Source organism: Galeopterus variegatus, unplaced genomic scaffold, assembly GCF_000696425.1.
Source record: "Galeopterus variegatus unplaced genomic scaffold, G_variegatus-3.0.2 Scaffold1604, whole genome shotgun sequence".
In the NCBI taxonomy this organism is placed as follows: Eukaryota; Metazoa; Chordata; class Mammalia; order Dermoptera; family Cynocephalidae; genus Galeopterus; species Galeopterus variegatus.
In genome coordinates this window covers 283825-294087 of record NW_007727715.1, presented here as the reverse complement: position 1 = coordinate 294087, position 10263 = coordinate 283825, and positions in this window count along the sequence as shown.

Genomic DNA, 10263 nt, shown 5'->3' with positions numbered 1-10263 from the left:
CTGAAAGTAGTAACATTTCCACTTTAAGACATGAGTTTGCTAACTCATTCTTTTGGTTGATCATGTACATTTAAGTATTGAATGATGAGGTTCAAACATCAATGGTGAATAAACATTAAAATATATTTCTAAATATATATTCAAAATTTTCTAAAAAAAATCCAACAAAATAAACAAATAAAACAGAAAAATATTTTTAAAATACACTCCTGGATAATGAAACAGTTGTTGTTTTCTACATACAGAGAACACTGGAACCATTTTGACCATCACAGTGAGAAATGGATAAATAACAGCTCCAAAAGTTTTCTTGTTACAAAGGCAGAAAATGACCTTATACAAGTAAATCCTAATCATTTAGGCAAATCACAGTGATTGAACTTCTGACCATGGTTTCTGATCTTTTGCCCCCAAAAGTAATGCAAACGTGAAAAAAATAACATAGCACTGAGAACATGGACTCCTCAAAGGTTGTGTCGGTGATTTAATCTACTCAGCGGGTTTCTTGTCTCTCTTGCCCTTAACTTCTTAGCTCCAACTTGGAATGAGAAAGCAAAGAGAAAAGAAGCTTAATAGAGAGCAAATGTCAAACCCTCAACATGGCTTCAATATTTACTATATTAGAAACAATGTAAATTTAGGTTGAAGAAACTTTTGTTTTCTTTATATGGAGCAGCAGAATTCCACACACAGTGTTTTGAAAACCAGAGCCTCAGAAATAAGAGTTTAAAGTTATTTCTTAGTACTCGTTTAAGGAGTTTTGGATAGGGTCATATTTTGAACATATGTATAAAAGAGCATTCCATAATTGATTTATTAACATATGAAGTCATGTTTATGATTTCTTTCTGAAATATTTAAAAGCAAACTATAACTGCATAATCCTGTAAAATCTATTCATCACAAACCTGCTTCAAAAGTTCATAAAAAGCACAAAAAGAGCCAGCATATTGTATTTAGTTACGGTTGGAGTTTGTACTCCAAAGGATAAATGAATACGACTTGTATTTGCTATGGATCGAGCTGCGTTTTATTCACATTGTATTACATCTCAGGAGAGAGTTTGCTAAATAAGTCCAAATGGCACAGATTCAGAAATCCAGAAAAATGCAAACATCACTTTTTTTTTCATGGTTGACAAGACAGGAATGATTAAGAAGTCCTTTAGAAAATACTGCATTTTCAAATGTTTTCAAAAGGCCATGGAATTCCAAAAACTAAATCTCTTCCCATCCCATTCATCTTTAACTGTCCCGTCATTGCATGTGATCTTTAAGAATATAATGTGCATAGTTTGCTCTGTTAAACCCTTTTAATTTAGTTTTCATGGATCCTTTATATTCAGATACATTACTGTCATCGTCCCCTGCCGATCTCAATGGTTACCAGAGAAAACCAAGACCCTATGTTGGCTCAAAGATAGGATAAGCTATTCCTTTTGTGATGCAGTATCTGAGTTATCAGAACACCTCTTTTTCTTACAGAATTACTCCCCCCAAAATGTGTGTTAATACCTCACTTCTTTTATCGAGAGTCCTCGGAAGAGGTGACATATTGAATCAATTTACTACAAGTTGTAAATGATTGTTACTAGATCTCTTTCTGAAAATGGTTTTTACCAGAGGGGAAGGCAGAGATCTGGCACTTGCAAGAGTCTTTAGAAGGAGAAAGAGAATATTTGTGGGGATAGGGTAAAGGATCAAGAAAGAAGGGGCTCAGGATATCAAAGACAAATAGCTTTTCACAGTTTTCCTGAGAAGACTTAAGTAAGGAAAGTAAAGAGAATGAAGTTGCCTGAGCACTACTACATGCAGGGACAGTGCTGTCATATGCTTGGTCCTGTTTCCTACAATCGTAATCTTGAGAGGCTCTTTTTATTTTCTTTTATAGATATGGAAACTAAAGTACAATTCTGTTAAGTGCATAAAATCATGACTCTTATACAAAGATACACTCATCAAAGGTTTTATTTAACTCATTAATTAATGGAAGAACCAGTAAGATGTAATAGATGTGAGAGCAATCCTTTGAACAGACACATATAAAAGCAATCGAGAATGCAGAAATGAATTTGCTAACAGATGCAAAAATGGTCAACATCCACATGGTAATAATCAATTGCATCTCCACCAGGATAAAGTTCTTTTGCATCTGTGTGAACAAGAACCATTGGCATCACTGTTAGTTTCCTGCAATTTACAGAGCTGTAAAATAACTAAAAAATAATGAAAGGTGTAGACCCCTAAAGAATCAACCTCCTGGAGGATCTGTTTAGACCAGGCCTTCTCAATCTCATTTTGGGCCAGGTAATTTTTTTGTAGTGGAGGGCTGTCTTGCGCATTGTAGGCTGTAAGTATCCCTGTCCTCTATCTACTGGATTCCACTAATAACCCCCAATTTATGATATCCAAAAACATCCAAACATTGCCAAATGTCCCCTGGGGGGAAAAATCACCCCAGGGCTGAGATACTGGTTTAAACAATTCCCAGAATTTCATTGAAAGGACACTGGTAAATTCTGTCCAATTCTAAGTCTTCTGCAATTTTTGCAGACAGAATAAGATTCGGAAAAGTTAAGTACTTTGGCCAAGATTCCATAGCTACTAGGAGATGGAATGAATCTCAAAACTATTTCTGACTCCAGAGCATATTTCTTTTCATCTCACTGCTCTGAAAATAGAAATCGGTGATATTTAGCCCCTTACACGAAATGCTCTCTTAATGATTGTAATCCAGATAATTCTGGGCCTATTTGCAGTTGCCTTAAGAACCATTTCTGCCTGGCATCACCATTAAGAGAAACACAGATCTGACTCCAAAGGTCTAGAAAAATAATGTCTTCACTGAAGTCTCTCGAAGAGGGGAAAAAATCAGAATTTTATCACACAAGAAACAGCAAAACCCTTTGTAGGCATCTCCCTTCTGAAAGCAGCCCCACTTTGTAGCTAACATCCCTGATATCACTCTGTCTCTCTGCAATGCCAGCTTGCTTCTCTCACATGCCCTAGTCCCATGCTCCACAGAGAAGCACTGTGCCTTTGCATAAATCAATTCAGTCTCTCTACATTTATTTTTCAGTTCATCTCTCCATCCCTTATTCTGACCAGTCCAACGAGAGTCCTGAAAGGAAGAAAAAGGGATAAAAGGAGAAAAAAAAAAAAAAGGGTAATTTTGGTATTTTTGACCTTAATACAAAAATGAAAAATTCTTCCCCTATTATCGTTTATTCAGTCATTCTTGGGCTGGCCCGTGGCTCACTTGGGAGAGTGTGGTGCTGATAACACCCCGGCCACAGGTTTGGATCCCTACATAGGGATGGCCGGTTAGCTCACTTGAGAGAGTGTGGTGCACACATTTATTCATCCAGTCCCCTACGTATTGCATTTAGATTACTTGCGATATTATGCTGTTATAAATTACAACTTTGAGGAATAACTTTCTGCATTTTTTTATGTCCCTAGAGTTATATCTTTGGAGTAAATTCCTAGAAGTTGGATTTCTGGGCCAACAGGTAAGGTCCTATGTAGTTAGACACTGCCTGCTAGCAATGTATAAGAGAATCCATTTTCTCCAAGCTTCATTGAGTATGTTATCAAATTTTTGACATTTTGTGTATCAGATTCATGAGAAATTGTATCTCTGTGCAGTTTTAACTTGCATTTCTCTTTTAATAAGTGAAATTAAACATATTTTAACATAAAAATTATTTGTCTATACACTTATAAACATTGTGTATATGTATATCATCTATATTTTTTGTGTATGAATTCTCTGCTTATCTCTTTTGCCCATTTTCTCTCACTTTTTTCTTTTTCTTCTGTAGTTGTTGAGTTTTTCTAAAAATATGTATAAGGGGTATTAACCCTTTGTCTGTGATATATGGTGCAATTCCTTTATTCCAATTTAACGATTATGTTTTTACTTTACTTACAGTCTTTTTTTACAAAATTTTTTTAATCCACTGTTTTTTTGTTTGTTTGTTTTTACATCTGGATTTTGAATCATAGTCGAAAAATCTTTCCCCATAATGAAGTTATGTAATGAAATTCATCCATATTTTATTCCAGTACATGTATGATTTCATGATTTACATTTGAATTTCTCACCCATTTGGAGTTTATTTTTGTGTGTGGCATGAGAGAAAACAAGTTTTTAAATTAATTCTAAGGCTACTAGTTGCTTGGCTTGTTATTTGTTTTAGAAACTTGCTAGAATGTACAATTTATAAAAAGCAAGTGTCACAAGGACAGGGACCTTGCTGTGGTAAGGCTGGTGTTAGAATTCTAGTTCCCTGGAGGCACTGCCTTCTGCAGGAGCTGCCTGGTCCAAAGCATCACTGCTCAGAAGTTGTGGTCCTCATCAGCACTGGCAAGGAAGGTGCGTGTCTGTGCTGGTTGAATCTCCACTGGACAGGTAGAGCTTCTAGAGGTATTTCTGGAAAGATGGGCCAAGAGAAGCAACTAGCAGAGACAAGCAGTAGAAATCCTTCTCTGGAGCAAAGGGGTAAAAGGGCGGTGACAGAGAAGTCAGGGGAGGAGGAAAAACTGAGCTGATCAGAGTTGACTTCAGAGGAGGGAAAACTTCTCCAAGCTGAGCTATGGAGGCTGAAAGGCAGAAGACCCGTGGCAGGAAGGCTGGTTCCTTAAAGCGCCAGAATGGAAAAGATCAGGGCCATGGGGTGATTGTGAAGCCAACCAGGAGGAAGGTGGAGCCAGCGGCTGTGCACTCCCAGCCGAGAGAGCTCATGTTAGTCTGTGTTCCATGCTCTCCATCTAAGGGTTGCATATAATCCAGCATTCAAACAGATCTGTTTTCTCCAAACTCAGGGGTGAGAAGAGAGGGAAAGATCAGCCATCTGAGGGAGTTTTATGGATAAGCCCCCTGAGCATTCAAAAATGCATCGTATAGAATGAAACACAACTTACAAGGATTTAGAGAGACTTCTGACACAGACCATGAAATCTGGCTTGTGGAAACATCCATGAGTCAGGAGTATTGCTCTAAGTAAGAAAGAACTAATTCCAGTAAGTGAATTATTGCTGAATATGAGACTAAAGGAAAGTTAGTATTTCATTTTAGTTAATATAATTGCTGCTGCTTCACCCACCTCTCCTGCCCTCTTTGTGGCACTAGGATGCAGAGATAAGTCAGAGGACATGAGGTGGGCTACTGGCCCAACGAGGATTGAGAAGGAGCCCTGATCCTATATGCACAACTAAAAGAAGTCAAAACGCAATACTTTGAACATTAAAATTATGTCAACTGTCAATCAACGCCAGGAAGTTCTTGTAAAAGGCAGGTTGGAAATCCAATTCTAAATATATAAGTGGGAAGGGAAACTCCTGTCAGGCTCAGGTGGCGCTATGGAAAATGGAACCCAAACTAGGTATCAAAGGAAACAGAGGAAGAGAACAGGTTATTCACTCTCCTGAGTAGGCAGCAGGCTGTAGTTTGTGTCAGAAGCAGCTTGGCAGGTAGTCCAGAGCATGGGCTTTTGAGATTCAGAGAAAGGACTTCAAATTCCAGCACACCTTGTTCCTTGCTGTGCGACTCTCGGAAGCTGATTCTTCTTAAGCTTCAGGCCTGTCATTCATATGGGAAAAGATGAACATCCTTGCAAGTTTGCTGGGACGACTATTTGAGAGATGTCTCTAGACTGCAGAACATAGTACAGGTGCCCCCAAAATGAAAATTAGTATGACCGTTACTATTATTAAATCACAAAGTTATGCAAGCCCACTGCTGGAGGGAGGTATTGGTACATAGTTTTTCTGGAAAAATATGTACTCAAAATTCTAAAACTGTTTCTGTCCTTTGAATCAGCCATTCCCCTTTTCAGCATTCATTTGGAGGAAACAGTCAAGATGTATATAAAGAGTTATGGATAAAGATGTTCATTTGAGCATAAAAAATAAATACTTTTAAAATTGGCAACAATAAAGTTATGGCTAAATTAAATTTCTCAAACATAGACAATGAAACTCTGGGCATACATGTAAAAATAAGTTATGAAGCAATAGTTTTTTTTTTTTCCTTTTTGTCTTTTTTCGTGACCGGCAACGGATTGCAACCCTCAGTGTCGCGCCCGTACCGGACCGGGACCGGCAACGGGATCGCAACCCTTGGTGTTGCACCTGCACCTCGCTCAGCCAGTGAGCGGCCGGTCTGTATGTGGGATCCGAACCCTCGGTGGGAGCGCTGCCGCGCTCCCAAGCAGCGCACTGTAGCAGTGCGCCACCGGGCCAGCCCCGAAGCAATAGTTTTTCAACTTCTTTAGCAGGGGAACTCGAAAACTCTTACATGGAATCATAATACATATACATGCATGAAGATGAATATATATATATACTCTTATATGTATATATAAATACAGACAGATTTATTTTTAAATATTCATATCTTTACTTTGATAAGTAGGAAAAATTATTTAAAGTCATAGAAACAAACTAGATAAATTTATACTAATATGTTGATAGCCACATGAGATATTGAGATAGTCTCATACTGTGTCTTTCCTCCACAGATATTCATTATAAATATAATTGACATTGTCCTCTGCCACGATAAAAGTGCGTGTTGGACTTCTTAATAAACATGACACAAATCAATCTTGCTATCTAATCCCAAACTGGCAGCCGTAAGATGTATATCTCTTTTCAGTCAGCATAACACTCTTTTCAATCAACTCTCACCAGACAGCTTAGGTTTGAATGGACTGCTCTGTATTGCCCATGAAAAGCATGACTGGAACTACAGAGATCTGATGGAAATGCCTAAGGGATGTTCCTCTGAATCCTTTATACTCTATCCTGATAGCAGGTCAGAGCACCAGGCTATAATGTAGACAAGACTTCACTAAACAGTCCCTCTAATCCCTTCTAAAAGGTTGGAATTTGAAGCATCAATATAAACATGTCTGGATCTTGCATAGAACTGCTTTTTGATGACATTCAGCACCTTATTAAGTGTTATTTGATGAAGATATGTGTTAGAAACTCTGTTTAAAATTCAGTACCAGGAAGTTTACCCCCTCTGAAGAACTGGTAAATTACTTTTTACTAGACTATGAGAGATGTGTGTCTTACTGGATTTTCCTTTTCACCTTGGCCATTAGGAAGCTCAGAACTAGATTTAGTGTTCAACTAAAATACATATCTCGTTACTGTTTGTGGTATAATTGTTCCATCTCATACAATTTCTGATCTTGCTCAACTTTATTTTAGCTATCCTAATTACAAATTGTTGTAACTCAAAAATACTGATATAAAGAAGTTCATAGGGATGCTCAGGCAGGAACTTCAGCCTGATTGTTCCAGAAACTGGATGATTTTTAGAATAATAAACCAGAGATGATTATCCTCTTGAAGACTATCTCAAGCTAACCAAACTCATGAGACCAGTAATTCTAATAGTGCTAATCATCATGATAACAGCTAACATTTACTGAATGCCTATTTTGTGAAATATACCTGCAAGCAACTAAATAGATATTTTCTAGAACAGTCAACTAGAGTTCATCAGTCTTTTGGGGATTGTCCCAAGTTAACCAAATTCACAAGAGATCAAAATTAGTTGGTAAAAATCATGATAACAGTCACCCACTCTGTGAAATATACCTACAAGCAGCCAAGACAATCAGAATAGAATAATGGTTGAAAGCATGGTGTTTGCACTTAGGTCTGGGTTCAAAACCCAGTTCTGCTACTTACACAATGGATGTCTTCAGCCAAGTTACCACACTTTTTGTGCCTCCTTTCTCATCGGTAAGATGGAGATAATGACAGAACCTGTCTCCAAGAGGGAAGGGGATGTATGCAGGTTCTCAGCACAGGGCTGAGCATCGAGAATGTGCTGAACAGATGGAAGTCATGCTGATGAGAGGGCTGGAGGGGGGATAGGAGCTCTCTAAGGAAAACACTATGAAAGCCAAGTCCTGAGTTGTGATCAAACTGGTAATCCATGAGCCAGGATGGATTTAGAGTCAAGGGAGGTAAAATATCTTCACAAAGTGTCCCCAACTCACCCAGCTTGAGCCGTTTCCCCATCCCAGGCCTGAAGCTGCAGGTCGTGGGCGAGGCCTGGGAGTGCACATGGGACATGGGCTCCAGCTGCGTTCGTTTCTCCTGCATCTTCCCTTGGCTGCAAGTTAAGCTCAGCCGCCTTGGCTGGGCCATTCCCGTCTCTTGCTTGGGAAAGAGGTTCAGGCAAGTTGGCTCCATTAGTTTGCCCTGATCATCCCCATAGACAAGGCTGTTGTTGCATCTCAAGCACAATGTCATTTTTTAAAAGGGAGACCATTTAAATGGATGTTTTGATTTTATTCCTTTTATGTTAGTAGACAAACCCTTTTCCCCAGTTCTTTTTTTTTTTGTCTTTTTGTCTTTTTTCCGTGTCCGGCAACGGATCGCAACCCTCAGTGTTGCCCCCGTACCGGACCGGGGACCGGCAACGGGATCGCAAGCCTCGGTGTTGCTCCCGCGCCTCGCTCAGCCAGTGAGCGGGAGCCGGTCTGTATGTGGGATCCGAACCCTCGGACGGGAGCGCAGCCGCGCTTCCCAAGCGGCGCACTATCCAGTGCGCCACCGGGCTGGCCCTTTTCCCCAGTTCTTGTGTCCTTTTATTCCCGTGTGCTGTACAACCAGGTCTCTCTGTGTTCATTCATTTTTTACCGTATAATATGTTGCTTCATATTCTTTCTATCTTTAAAAATCCTAATCAATGGTATCTGTAAAAACATATTTCAAGAGTTTTTCAAGAACTAGTGCACTGGCCAAGGGAAAAGTAAAAATTTTATTAATTTTGAAGCCAATGCACTTACTTGATGGTGGGAAAAAGTAGAGCAAAGAGCAGCTGGTTCAAAAATAATAACAACAGCAACAGCACCCACAGCAGTACTGTGTGATTTTCCTTTGCAATTCCAAGAGGAAGAGGAAAACTCCAAGGAACCAGAGCTATTTGCCTTGGTATGGAAATAAGTCATAGATTATTTTCTTCTTTCGGTAAAATACTATTCAAACAGAATATTTATATTCCTCCCTTCACTAAAATGCTATTGAAAATGACTATGAATCTGATGGGAATTGAAGCATTGCATACTGTCTAGTTGACAGAGTCATTTATAAAAGTTGGGATATTTTATACCCCATCAGGGCTTAATTAGGGTTTATAAAGATCACTGGCAGTTGAAATAGAAATATTGTATTCTTCCATCCCCCGATGACTTTCCCTCGTTCTTTTATGAGGGCCTTTAAAACTCATTTAAGTCTTGCTGAAGTTAATCATAAAGATAGATACCAACCATTCTACAGGGGACTCTAATCCTCTGTTTTCCCCACTTTTCCCAAAAATTTCTTGGATAATCATAAGCAGGGTTCGTTCCAAATTCTGTCCTTTCCCCTAATAGAGTTTTGAAAGGAAATTCCCTCAAACAAGAAGGTGACTGAAGAGACACACAAACCTCAAGACATCTGCACTCAGAGAATTTCAGCTGACTTAGGCCAAAGAATAAAAAACGAACTGTTGGTGACTCCGTGCAGCAAAGTGCTGACAAATGGTGTCTCAGCACAGGAGAGATTAGCACTCTGACTGTGAGGGTAAAAAATGGAGCAGGTGGCACTTCTCAGTGCAGGGTTCGTGTCATCTATTTTCACTCATGTTTTTCGTAAACTTTTATTTTAAATTTGGTGCTAAGAACAAAAGAAAAGTGTGTTAATGGCACCATGTAGGCAAGTTACAAAGATGGAGAGTTGGGCCAGTGAGAGCTCGTCTTTGAACTTCCTAACTGGGCACTTGTGAGCCCCTGGGAGCCCTACACAGATGTGTGTACGTGTGTGCACATGTATGTTCCTCTGGGGAGAGAATCCATTGCTCATGCCATCTTCTCAGAGGAATCAAAGACCCCAGAAAGAACCCTCAATATGGATGGCTTCTATGTGTGTTTCATGCTTGCTTAAAGGAAGACATGCTTGCCATGAGTGCTTTGAAACCACATCAAAATCCTACAGTAGGGTGTTTCTGTGGGACAGAGCATCATGTTCCTTTCTGTCTTTATATGTATTTCTAGAAAGATCAAAAAGTCAGTACATATATGCATTTATCAACTCTAAAAAATATGGAGTCAGTAAAAGAAAAACAGAGCTTGAAACAAAAGTTTGGATTCAACTTCTACTGTTAGCTGCACATCTTGGAAAATTAGCCAACCTCTCCGAACCTTGCCTTCTTTATGGATAAATTCAGTGTAACTCCTCCTTCTGAGGGATGCTA